Here is a 13,187-nt window from a genome sequence, read left to right on the forward strand (position 1 = left end):
AATGGCCCAGTGTTGGGCTTGTGTAGGTGGAGAAATGAGTGTCTGAAGTGAAAATAGTGAGTGGTCATTCAGTCTCTCGAGGGTTGGGTTAGTGAGTACTAATGAGGAGAGCTTGTAGACCAAAGGTCTACCGATGATAATGATCAGAAAAGAAGGTTGCTAAGATTTATAACCTGGAGGTACAGGTACCTCTGTAAGCCAGGCTGAAGTTTTCCTGACTGATGCCTTGGGCAACTATGCAAGTATTAGCAACATGTTCTTAACAGTCAATAAAAGTTACTGTTGCTCATTTTTTCCATCTCCTTCCTTTTCCTTCCCTGACTTTGTCAACAGCACTTATTAATCTAGAAGAACCAGTGTCTAATGTAGTTACTGTGAGGGTAAATGCAAAAACCAGTGCATTACAGCTAATGCCAATTTTTTTTAGGTTGTCTACCTTCATCTCTTTAGCAGGAATCTGGTACCCTTGGCTCAAATACATTTCCTCTCCTGTGTGGAGGGCGACACATCCTCAGTCATGTGGCCAATTTCCAAGTGAGAAACACAAGAAACTCCTTTTTTTCCAGTGCCACCAGAAGTAACAGAGGATGGCTGGCGACAAGATACATTTCAAGCTCAAATCCTAGCCTAGGGAAAAGAACAGTGGAGAAAGACAAGTAACTGGGCAGCATGCGGAAGAGGGAGAGTCAATTGTTCACAATGTAAGAGGAAAGAAACTGCATCTATTGTACCCTCATTTCATGTAAATAAGGCAGGCACTGCTGTTTTAATAGGCTCTAGAAAACCAAAGGGGCCCAAAGGGAGAACGCACTGGTAAGAAATGAGATGCAGATTTGGGAGAGAAACAGGAGCTCTTCCCAGCAAAAGCTACAAGATGGGGTGTTTTTAATTAGGCCGAGCTTGTAGAAGCCCAGCCAGGGAGAGGGCATGGCAGCTGAAGCTCTGTTCAAGATCTTGGCCCTTGAATGAGCATGGCTGTGAGAAGGCGCTGACGGCAACTGTACCAAGTCAAATGCTATCAGGATGTGGCTTACTGGTATGGAGAGGACCCGTGATTTGGCTGGATATTGCTATGAGCTCAGAACAGGGATTGGATGGGAGAGCTGAGTGAGAGCTTGAAATCTGGGCTATAGGGCTCTATAAACATGCAAGTCTAGTGTGTGTCTGCTGAGTTTTGGCAGATCTGCAGGAACGGAGTCTCATGGCAGGGGTTGGAAAGTGAGATCTTCAGAAAGCCTTGCATATTAACCCTAGGTATTGATTGATGCCTCAGGTATAATGATCTTTGCCCCTGTACACAACTGGACGGAACTGTTGTCATTTGTGACAAGACAGAGCTGGGACAGGTGAAAGCCGATGGTTTATTTTGCATTGCTTATTTTAGAGACAAGAAGCCTAGGCAAAATTAGCAGAAGACAAGCAGAAGTAGAGTTTGGCATAGAATATCCTTACAGCAAAGATGGCATGGTTAAGGGAGTAACTGGACAGTGGGGGTGGGGGTGGGGTGCAGTGAGAAGACACTCAATCCTAGACTCTGACAAGATCCGAAAGACAATGCTCTAGCTGTGTGCCCTCACATGGCGAGCATGGAATGGACTGGCCTTGGTTAGAGTCCTGGCTCAGCCGTGCTAGCTGGCCTACAATGGTAAAGTCTTATAAGTGTTCCTTGTCTCAGTTACCCATCTGTAAAGGAAGCTTGGCATGGGAATGAGTCCATATTTACAAAATACTGATGAAACATGTGCAAAGCTATGTTTCATGGAATAGCTAGTTAAGCAAAAGACATTTGAAATGGAAAGTACAAGGAACTTACCCATGGTAGGACAACAAAGAAGAAACTGAGGCCTGGTTACTATGTGGAAAGGTTGGAAGGGGTGTTGTTCATTTATGGAATATGGCTTAGGAGAGAAAGTGGGGAGTACTTTAGGCTGGGGGCCCAGGTTCATTCACTGAACCTGGCTTAGGAGGGAAAGTGGGGAGTATTTTAGGCTGGGGTTCTGGACCCCTGGATAGTTAGAAAAGACCATGGCCTCTCTCATCTGGAGATGAGATAGTATGCATCCAGGGAGAATGATCCAGGCAGTATGTGACCTTCAGAACAAATGGAGGTGAGGTGATGTCCCAAAGTGGCTGCCACACAGGCCACTGCTTCCCTGACGGCATCACAGTGGGAAGACAGGTCTTTGCTTCACTGAGTACAACTAAACTTTCAACTTGTCTCTTTGGGAGCAAATTTTATGCAGGAGAGATGAGAGTACTAAAGCCCTGAAGACAAGAGATTGGTGGATTCTCCATGACCATTTAGGCTCACAGGTAATTCTTGGCACAAAACCAGCTGGCCAGCCAAGAATCTATATTAACTGGAGATGCAAGCTTGGGTGTACTTGAACATGGAGGGGGTCCCAAGAGTTGTCCTGTTTGTTTTGGATTGGCACTGTATTGTGGAACTTCTGCGTTCCAAGCCCACTGGCCCTCTGGACAGAACTTCCTCAAACCCCCACCTCTAGATTTTCTGCCCTAGTTCACCTGCCTGTAACTACTCTGCAGCCAAGCAAGCAAGCCAGTATACCTAGGCCATGAGGGAGCTCAGTGGAGCGGGCTGCTCTCCTTCCTAATGGCTTCCTCTTAACTCACTGCTGTTGAAGTGGTTGTAAGACAGCAGGGAATCAGCCTTCAGTCTTCCAAAGCAAAAGCTCCCAATAGTGGAGTTTATTTTCTGAAAGTAAATTAATTGAACAGTCCTGTAAAAAAATGGGGAAGAGAAAAAAGAGAAAGGAACCGGAGGGAAGCAGAGGGCCAGATAGTAAGCGGGTTGGGGCAAAGATGGGTGAAAGTGGAGTGAAATGTTTCAATAATTATGATAGATCCTTGATATTAATCAAATTAACAGTCACCTCCAGACTTGGCATCATCCATGCTCATTACCTTCTGGGCTTCAGCCAGCTGTTGGAGGACTCTTAGAAGTTCCTGCTAGGCTAGGAACAAAGATGAAGATGGAGGAATTCCCTCTAGGACTCACCCCCACTAGGTTTTGCTATGCCTGTGAACTTGGCTCATGATAATACCATCTGGGATTTCTTCTGTATCTACCCTTGGGAGTTGCAGGACAGTTTCCCAACACTGTCCTTGACCTCAAGAAGCTAGGGAGAAGGGCTCTTAGGTGTCCTCTGGGTGAAGAAAAAGTAGTCCCCTTCCTCCCTAATAGGCTGCTAGAGGGCAGAAACTATCCATATTTGGAATCAGTGAAAATGATGGGATACGTTCTTTTTCTGGAACAGGCAATTTCATTGCTAGATTCATTAAAAAATTCTATTTGGCCACTTGTTCATACCTCTTCTGTCTCTTGCCAGGAACTTGGGTAGTTTCTATTCTCTTTGGAGAGGAACCTTAGGTTCATGTTTGTGGTGGACACTTCAGGGACACCTGTGTATCTTACTCCACAGACAGTAAAAAGGTGGACAGACACAGGGTATCCCAGTGGAGAATAGTAAATGTAATCTTAAGCCTTGAAATGTATAATTTCTCCTGATTTCTTCTGAAGGGATAGATCTGTTCTCAATACAGGGAACCTGAAGAGTCCTCTTGGGTCTATAGCCCACTTACTGACCTTGGGAAAGTCAGCATACCTCTGTGTATCCTGTTTCCTTCCCTTAAAAACGAGGATCTGACTATGACTAGAGGTCCTGGGGTGGGGGTTGGGTCTGTGAAGCCCCTGAAACTGGAGCTAGCGTTGTCTATGTGCTTGAACATGTTCTTAGATAAAGGTCCATACTGTATATCAGGGCATCAAGAGAAGGTTCCAGGAGAAGATATTCTTCTATTCCCATTGACAACTACAAATCTCTCTAGGGTCCACAGCTGAGGTATAGCCCATCAAAGGCCATCTTTCATCTCCTCTACAAGGTCTTTCACAAGGTCTGTCCAGTCCGATGATTACCCCACTTTGATTGCTTTCTTTTTTCTTGCTAGGTGTACCAGTACCTGCCTTTAAAAGACGAGCACCTAATCTGTACACCTATACAGGTCTCACATCACTTTTCATACCACCGAAGGTGTGAAAGCAGCTTGGGAAGCACAATTTAAATGATGTCCAAATCATTCCATTTCCTGTAAGTTCTCATGCCTATGAAACAGAGTCCTGGAGCTGAGCTGTTGGGCACCTGGCCTTTTGCTTTTCCTTTGATGCTCATATTTTTTTTCCTTTTATAAATTGAGATTCTGATATCTTTAGACACATGGAACATCAAGCTTGGAAAACTCATTTCAGAGGAAACATTTGCTCAAATCTGCCAAAGTCTACTTGTCCAGTCCTTGTGGATATGTTCTGATTTTCTCTCAGCATTATTAATAACAATCCCTTTGTTTAGAAGCATTTTTTTTTTTAAAAAAAATTAAGGCTCTGACTTGATTCCATGACAACTCTGTCAGGTAGTTCTCAGATGAGCTGATACATATGAAAATACCTTATCACGGGACAGGTATGAGAGGGGTAGGTGAGAGAGCATCGTTTACCTGTCAAAGCATGGTAGCACAGACTAATTAGATGTGATTTGGCTCAGCACAACTGCTCAACCCAGGGCCTTTAGAAGTAGGCTGGGGCAGGGGGAGGTTGAACCCTACTCTTTGAGTGAATAAGTGTATTATATTGAGTGAAGTGCTCAAGCTCCCTTCATCTCTATTTCCTCACACACAAGTGAAGTGGTGACAGTAGTACTTATACCTGAGAAGATTAACAGGAATTGTTAACCCAGAACACCTAGTAGAATGTCTGATACGTTGTGGTGCTCCATACCTGGTAGGCACTATTATCTTGGAACATAGAAATGGTTATCTGCCTACCTTTTTCAGAAATTTGCATTTGTTTCAATCTAAGTTTCTAGAACACTCTAGGATAGTCACATAACCAAAGCGTCAGATACGGAAGCAAAGGTATAGACCTTGTATCCCATTTCCAACTATGTTGGGACAAGTAACATAGAGAATGTTTTGGAGCCCAACATCAGAAAATTCATCTTCCTCTTAAAGAGGTAACAGTAGGTTGGCCAGATCCCTTGGCATTGAGATAGGGAGAACTTTAAGGGTTAAAACCAGGCAATCTTTGTTAAAACTAAGATTAAAATTAGTCAGCTCAAATGGCTAGTCACTATAGGCAGCAATGAGGTGAAATTTTGACCCAAATTCTGTCTGGACCAGTAGCCTTTCCTTTCGGAAACAAATTTCCTGCCAAGTCTGTCTCTCCTAAATGTTTACCATCTGAGATCTATGAACGTCTTCCCCCTGATGCATCTGTTCCCCCCTAATGTTCTTATTTTCAGAGATGATGACACCGTCTGAAGGGTTCAGCTCTGTACCCACCTTCAACTCCTTTTTGAGTTGATAGATGTGAGTGAGCTTTGGTCCTGCATTAGGGTCAGAGTGAAGTCCAGGACTGGAGCACAAGGATTGGAAGAGTTTGCTTGTCTGCCATGCTCCATTCCCTCTAGATATGACTGACTCTCCAGCTGTCTAAACTGTTTGGAGCTAAGGGGAAGAAGTAATGTGTGGGACTCGGGAGGGAAGCTGGGGCTGATCATGGTTAGTGGAGAGTGACACTAGGCCTGAAATAGAGTTGGGAGATGAAAGGAAAGGACTGAGGAATTGAGGTTGGGGGTATGATGCTCTGTTGGTAGCACACCACACCCTTGGCCCAGGTGTATATAAACACAAAGGGCCTTATTTCCAGACGGGACAAGGAATTTCTTTAAATCAATAGAAAAAAAGTGTGGTGGCATGCACCTTTAATCCTAGTACTCAGGAGGCAGAGACAGGTGGATCTCTGAATTTGAGGGCAGCCTGGTCTACAGAGTGAGTTCAGGACAGCCAGGAATACACAGAGAAACCCTGTCTTGAAAAACAAAAAGCAAAAACAAACAAACAAACAAACAAACAAAAAAGGCAGAAGTCTTGACAAAACAGAACCAAATCGTCAGTAGTGCATGGAAAAGAGCACAAACCTTTAGTAATCAGAGAAATAGGAATTCAAACAATATACAGTCACCAAAGTGGCTGAATTTAAGCATTGTATGTGGTTGAGAATGTCCAGCAACTGGAACTCTCTTGCTCTGCTGTGGGGAAAAATAAATTGATGTGACCATTTTGGAAAATGGTTGGCTGTTATCCACCAAAGCCATATCACAATTATGGGTTAGCAGTTTTACTCCGGAATGCGAACTGAGACAGAACTGTATCTGTGTTCACCAAAACAGGAAGATTGTTTTGTGGAAGTGCTGTTAGCAAAGGCTCCCGGCAAAGCTGAGGTGGAGTTCAGAAGTCAAGTGTTTGCATGGCATACAGGAGTCCATGGGTTTGATCCCCAGGTGCACTAGGCTGTTCTTTCAACTTGACGCAAGCTAGAGTCACCAGGGAAGAGAGAACCTCAATTGAGGAATTGCCTCCATCAGATTGACCTGTGGGCATGTTTGTGGGGCATTTTCTTGATGAATTATTGATACGGGAGAGCCAAGCCCCCCGGGGCAGGGCCATCTAGGCAGGTGGTCCTGGGTGGTATAAGAAATCTGGTTGAGTAAACCATTGAAAATAGTCTTGTAAGCTTCATTCTACCATGGTCTCTGCATCAGTTTCTGCCTCCGGGTTCTTGCTTTGTCTTCATTAGTGATAGACTGTAATCTGAAAACTAACAGTAACAACAATAAATCATTTTCTCATCCCAAGGAGGTTTTGGTCAGTGTTTTATCACTGCAACAGAGAGGCTAACTAGAATGACAGGACTGAGAAACACTCAGCTGGAGAAAAGATCTCCAAATTGGAAAAAACAAGTATCTATGAATGCCATAAAGAATAAGTAATTATGATATGAAACATGAATGAATGCTACGAAACAGTATATCAAAATGAATACTGTTAGTATGTGTAACAACATGACTTTGTCTCTTTCTATTTCTGTCTCTGTCTCTTATCTACACATGTGTACACACACACACACACACACACACACACACACACACACCCTGAGAGTAATTTCAAAAATGGGCACAACTAACCTACAGTTTTTAAAATGAATCTGGAACTCTCTGTCATAGAGCTCCCAGTGGGGGGCTACAAGAAGTTTGTGTAAGATTTTTGACATGTTCTTTTACTTGACATGAGTGGTGATTTTGTGAATGACTTTACCCTGTGAAAATGACTGAAACAATTCTTATACTTTGGACACTTTTGGTGTAAATAAACACTAACAAATAAATCTGTTTTAAAAAAAAGAGTGGAGAATTTTATCTAGTGTATTTACTCCACACTGAGCCACTGTGCTCCTGGGAGCAGGAAATCTGGGCTTTGGTTTCCCCTGGATGCTACCTTGCTCTCCAGAGCATGTTGCAGAAGGAAGGTATCCATCCTGCCCCCTTGGGCTCCATCCTCTAAGCTTGATGCTTGTGCTCCAGATACCATCTCTCTTTGAAGACTCCTTGTACAATGGAACGATGGGCCTTTCTAGACCCAGCATCCTTTAGCTTTCTCTTTAGGGAAAGAAATATGCTTTCTGTTTGTTCTGGCTCCAGAGCTTCCTCACACACCTGTACCAGAATTTTAACCCACTGACTCCTGCCAGTCTCTCTTTTCCTAGCATCCCACTTCATTTTCAGGCCACTTAGTCTGCTTCTCTCCCCTCCTTTGTCCTTGGTTTTCAAGACATCCCATTTGGGCTGATCCCTATTCGATGACAAGTTGTCAGAACAGCTCAGGCCTCAGTTCTGTTGTGTGATTTAAGCAAAAAAAAAAAATTGACTGGGGAAATTAGACGGAGGTGATTGCAGCTAAAGTGCCTTTTATTGAAGCTTTTGGAAAACGTAAATGTCATCAGTCTTGTCAAAGCCAGACACAGGAGAAAATAACAGGACTAGAGGCAGGCCAGGATACACGCTGGGACTGTACTAACTTAGAATTAGCCTTCCTATTTGTTATTATTTTTCCTTTGTAGGTAGTGGGGTGGAAGAGGGAGGAGAAGAGAAGACAAATTGGAGAGGAGTGTGGGACATGGTAGGGACCTGGATGAAAATGCTAAATCTGAAGCAGCGCTATTTATTTTTATTTATTTATCTATATTTCCCTAGAGCATTGACTATATCTTTATGACTTCCAAGCAACTGGGATGAGAACAGTTAGGGGTTGAAAACTCCAGCTTTGGTTTAGAATTAGAAAACAGGAGCTGATTGAACTAGCAGAGGAGACAGGATGCTAAGACTCACTCAACAGCCAGGATTAACCAGGCCATTCAGGATGCCCTTGTCTGTGACATGTGGTAACTATGCCTGTATGTCAGTACCTGGCCACCATTCAAAGAGTCGCTGGGAAACTATTAGATGTGAGAACTTGGGTAGACTGCAAAGATGACCCTGGTTTAGTCTTGTCCCAGAGGCTTATATGGTTATGAATCTTGTGGTTTGGGTGTGAAGTGTTCCCTTAGAAAGACCACAGGTTGAGGGCTCAGTCCTCAATGTGGTGTTTCAGGTGAGTATTGTGGAAAGTGATTGGATCATGAGGGGACTGGGTGAGATTAATGGATAAATTCATTGAAGAATGTATAATTTGATGCCATTATTGGGAGTTGGTGGAAACTAGAGAGTGGAAGCTGTGTGGAGGGAATGGGTCACTGGAAGCCTGTCCTTGAAGGGCCTATATGGTCCTGGTCCTTTTCTCTGTCTCTGCTCTCTGGCTGCAATAAAGCAAGCAGCCACTAGTGCCACATGCTTATGCCATTCTGATGTTCTGCCTCACCACAGGGCTAAGTGATTTGGGTCTAAAGCCTCTGAAACCATGAACAAAATCTAAAGCATGTTGTCTTATTTCTCTCAGGTATTTGGCCATAGCAATGGATATTGACAACACCAACCTACAGCTGGGATTCTGAGGAAAGACTGGAGCTAGTGATGGATCTGTAACTGGAGGAAATGAATAGGGGGAAAATCAGTCAAAATTTGCATCTGAAACTGATTGCTGGGTGAGGAGAAATGATGGACAATGAATACTTAACCAGAAATCAAACAATAGATTGAGGTTGGAGCATGCGAAACATGACTCAGAGAGATGACTTGGGTGCAAATGTCTGGGCTGGCAGTGGTCATCTCTGGGGAAGGTAGGCAGGAGGTAACAGGAGCCATATATGATGATGTCAGAGTTCAATGGAAGGAAGTTTAGGTTCTAGGAGAGGGCATGAGCAAAGGGATGGAGTAAAGCTAAGTCCTGAGGAATGGGGAAGGAGGTATGGATGGTTTTAAAGATCTGAAACTGGGCCCCATCTCAGAGAGGCAGACTATTCAGGTTAGAGTGCTCAGCTAGGGACAAGGTCGCCTCCAAGGTCACTGAGCCTATGACGACTGTAAGTTCTTCACGGTTTACTTCTCTGAGGATACTGGCAATCCCCTATTATGTAGAGGGATGAGAATGTTTTGAGATTTGAGTGGCTCTGGCTCCTGCTGTTGCCATGGTGTGGAGAGCCAAAGTTCCTACATGGGAGCTGCATCTTGTTACACTCTAACTGGAGTCCAGTGCACTAGATCTGAGCATTCCAGTCAACTAAGAGCTTGGAATTCATAAAATGTAGGAATTGCTTAAGGCTGAGGTAATCTGTGGAGGTTTTATGGAAGAGACGGGACTCACTCTAAAGTCCACATAACCTCTTGAGCTCTCAAAGACAGATTGGCAATGAGATCATAACACAAACTGAGTACTAAGTCTGAAAATACAAAGCAGAGTTCTCCAAAACTTAAATTTTTTGAGTCCCTACATGATGGTGTAAGTAGAAAATTCCTCCCTTGACCTCATCTGATAGGTCACAGTCAAAATGTGGGCATACCAAAAATACTGCCCCAAATTGTATTCCACCCACATGGACAATGAATATATAAAACATAAACAAATATTGTGTTTATGCTTGAACCCTATCCCCAAGATATCTCATTATGTGTATGCAAATATTCCAAAATATGAAAGAATCCAAAATCAGAACTGCTTTTGGCCCCATTCCAAAAGTTTAAGAACAGGATACTCACCTGTTTCTGGTGACACCCTCAACCGTTCACTTCAGCAGCTTTCAGTTAAACTCATTAAATTCCCCTTTAGAAGATTCACTTTCTTCATTTGTGAAGGGAGAGTTTGAATTAAGCAATCTTTAGGATCACTTCCTTGTTTTGCCTATTGTGGCATGTCTTCATTTCTCCTCATTGATACACTTGAGCATGTCACTCACTCTTTTATAATTCCTGCTTTAATATCTGCTTTCCCAGATCTCAGACAGAAGGGAATTGGCCTCTTTTTCATATCAGCAGTATGACAGGAACATTGTCACGAAGGGGGCACTCAATACATATTTATTGAACAAATGAGTGAAAAAACAGCCACTATTCTTTGATATCTGTCTGTCGGTTTGAGCCTTGGGGCCACCAGGAGAGGCAAAATGCCTCCCACACCTCCGTCCCTGCCACTATGCTTTATAGTATCTGAACTCTCTTTCTTAGGGTAGGACGAATTTTAAGGGACTTAAGTTCTCATTTTAAACACTGTAAATACAGAGGCAGATAACCCATGGTTTGCATTAGATAGCAACAGAGGGCAGTGGGTTTGAGAAAGCTGACTTATGTGGCATGTCCTTTTTCAGGAGGAGTGGGAGGACCACTGGGATGTGCTGTCACTAAAGCCCTAGTTCCAGCATCAGACACAGTATGTCCAGCCACAACAGCAGCAACACATGTCCTGTACATTGTTCCTGCATACTTCTCTTGCCTCATCCACTGGCAGCCTTAGGGATTGAGCCTTCACTGGGGTTTCCCAGGACCTGAACAGGATTCCAACGACGAGCCTTATTCTGCTTAGAATTCAAGTCAAAGCAAACTATACTAGTTTTACTTTGGTGGCCCATCTCTCCTCCTTTGGGGAAGTCTGAGGGTTTGGGTTAGTGATTGGATTCCTTTGCTTTCTTTGTGTTATGGCCTCTTCCTTTTTCTGTGGAAAACCAGCATGTTTTCTTTTTCAACATTCATCCTCTGGAACAGTAATATGACAAGGCAGGTGCCCTGAAATGCTGACCTCCCAAGCTTACTACCTGATAAATGTTACCAACTTTTCTCCCCAAGTGTTGATTTTTATATCCCCTACATTGTAGGGGCAAAGAAATGTTGGCCAAGGAGGAAGTGCCTCTTTTGTGTACTTTTTATAAGAAGGAAGAGAAGGAAATAATATTAAGGCTATAATGTATTTTGGAGACTCCAGTCAGGTAGATGGATTGCACTACAGTCACTATGTTTTGTGATTTGTGGGTGGCTGAGAAACTGGGGACATATGGGCAATGAGCCCCGGGATTTCTGTCTTCCTGCTCTGTTTTCCTTCTCATTTTCCATTCCCACCTGATTTCTCAGGGAACTGCATAGCTACTTTTCTGTTGCTGTGACAAAACAAGGCAACTTACAGATGAGTTTATTTTGGTTTATGCTTCCACAAGGTTAGAATCCATAGCAAGGGCAATAGGCATGGTAGCAGGAGCAGGAAGCTGGGTGCTCACTCCATGAACCATAAGCACAGAGTATAGAGAATAAAGTTCCAGTATGGCAAGGCCTTAGGCTCCCAAAGCCTGTTCATAGTGATGTGCTTCCTTCATGAAGGCCACACCTTCCCAAATAGCACCACCAACTGGGGACCCAGTGTTCAGCTATGTGAGCCTATGGGGGCCATGTTCATTCAAACCACCACTGGAAGCTCGTCTGTTCATTTCCTTTCAGGATTATCTCTATTGACCCATCATGGACCTCCTCCAGCCCTTTCACTTCCATCTTATTTCCTGTCTATAAGCCTTCATCCCAACTCATCTGACCTCCTTGTCTTAGACCTCCTTGTGTATTTGACCAATCGCTGGCAAATTTGTGCTTAGCTGGGGAAGACATGCCCTCATATCCAGACTGACCATGCCCTCTACATTAAAAAAAAATGCGATGCATTTGTATTGTATTCATTTTCTCTTCACCGTGACTCCAGGGTTGGTTCTATTAGTTTGATTTTCCAGGTGAAAAACAGATGGTTGGTAGTAACTTCCCAGAAGTCAACCTACTTGTAAACAAAAGTCTAGGTTCTGTATTCAGAACTTCCAAGTTTAAAGCTTTTACTGATATGTAGCCATTGCCAATGGCCAAGAGACTAATAAAGCCAGGATCAGTCAAGAATTTTCAATTAGAGCAATTGTCAAACCTGAGTAGCAATTTCCACTGGTGACTTTGGTCTCAGAAAGTTACTGCTTGTGTACACTGGGCATTTCCCCTTGTACAGAGGAAAGGTTGAAAGGGGCAGGAGCCTCTACTATCCTACTGTGTTGGTTAGGGTTTTTTCAACTTGACCCAAGCTAGAGTCATCTGGGAAAGGTCAACCTTAATTGAGACGATGCCCCCATCAGATTAGCTTGTGTGCAAATCTGTGAAAGAATTTTATTGTTTAATGACTGATATGAGAGGCTCCAGCCCACTCTGGGCTGTGCCATTCCTGGGCAGGTGGTCCTGGGAGGTATAAGAAAGGTTGCTGAATGTGATGAGCCTGAGGAGCAAGCCAGTAAGCAGTGTTCCCCCACCGCCTCTGCTTTAGTTTCTACCATGAGATCCTGCCCTGACTTTCTTTAATGATAGACTATAACAACAGACAAGATGAAATAAACTCTCCCCCCAAGTTGCTTTAGGACATATTGTTTATCTCAGCAATAGAAAGCAAACTAGAACATTTGCCTTGGCACAGTGGAGGGAACTTGGTGTCAGAAAAAGGGTGGGTGGAGGTGGGGGGGAAGATGACCTGGCCAGCAGGCATCTCAATTAGCAAATGTTTTTGGGCAGTTGGATTCATTACTGCACATTAATTGGAAACTGGGAGTGAGGCTGGATAGAATGGCTTAATTGCACAATGGAAAAGCCAACCTTCTGGCCTCTGAGATGCATGAACCTCCTGAGGCTGCAGTCTCCAACCCTCTTTCCTCCTTCGTAATCTTCTCTTGGATTCATGAGCCTAACTTTTGCAAGCCCAGCAGAAAGGTAACTTCCATTAATGCTGTTTCCTCTAGCATTTGGCCATTGAAACCAGGCCCCCTTGAAAGTGGGCTGTCTTTGAGCCTAGCTTTCATTTCAAAGAGTCATTTTGAGTGTTCTCTGTGTTTTAGGTGTATGTAA

At 43.7% G+C, this 13,187-nt stretch overlaps 1 long non-coding RNA gene across 1 annotated transcript in view; it reads left to right on the plus strand.

Moving 5' to 3' along the window:
- The first annotated feature begins 289 nt into the window (after nucleotides 1–289).
- The window catches only part of LOC143267420 (uncharacterized), a 36,489-nt gene continuing 23,591 nt past the window's right edge, over nucleotides 290–13,187 (plus strand). Inside the window, exons 1-2 of the long non-coding RNA XR_013042513.1 lie at nucleotides 290–701; nucleotides 8,848–8,992. This is a non-coding gene — a long non-coding RNA (uncharacterized LOC143267420). The remainder of the gene's footprint in view (nucleotides 702–8,847; nucleotides 8,993–13,187) is intronic.

This window comes from Peromyscus maniculatus, chromosome 9, assembly GCF_049852395.1.
Source record: "Peromyscus maniculatus bairdii isolate BWxNUB_F1_BW_parent chromosome 9, HU_Pman_BW_mat_3.1, whole genome shotgun sequence".
NCBI lineage: Eukaryota > Metazoa > Chordata > Mammalia > Rodentia > Cricetidae > Peromyscus > Peromyscus maniculatus.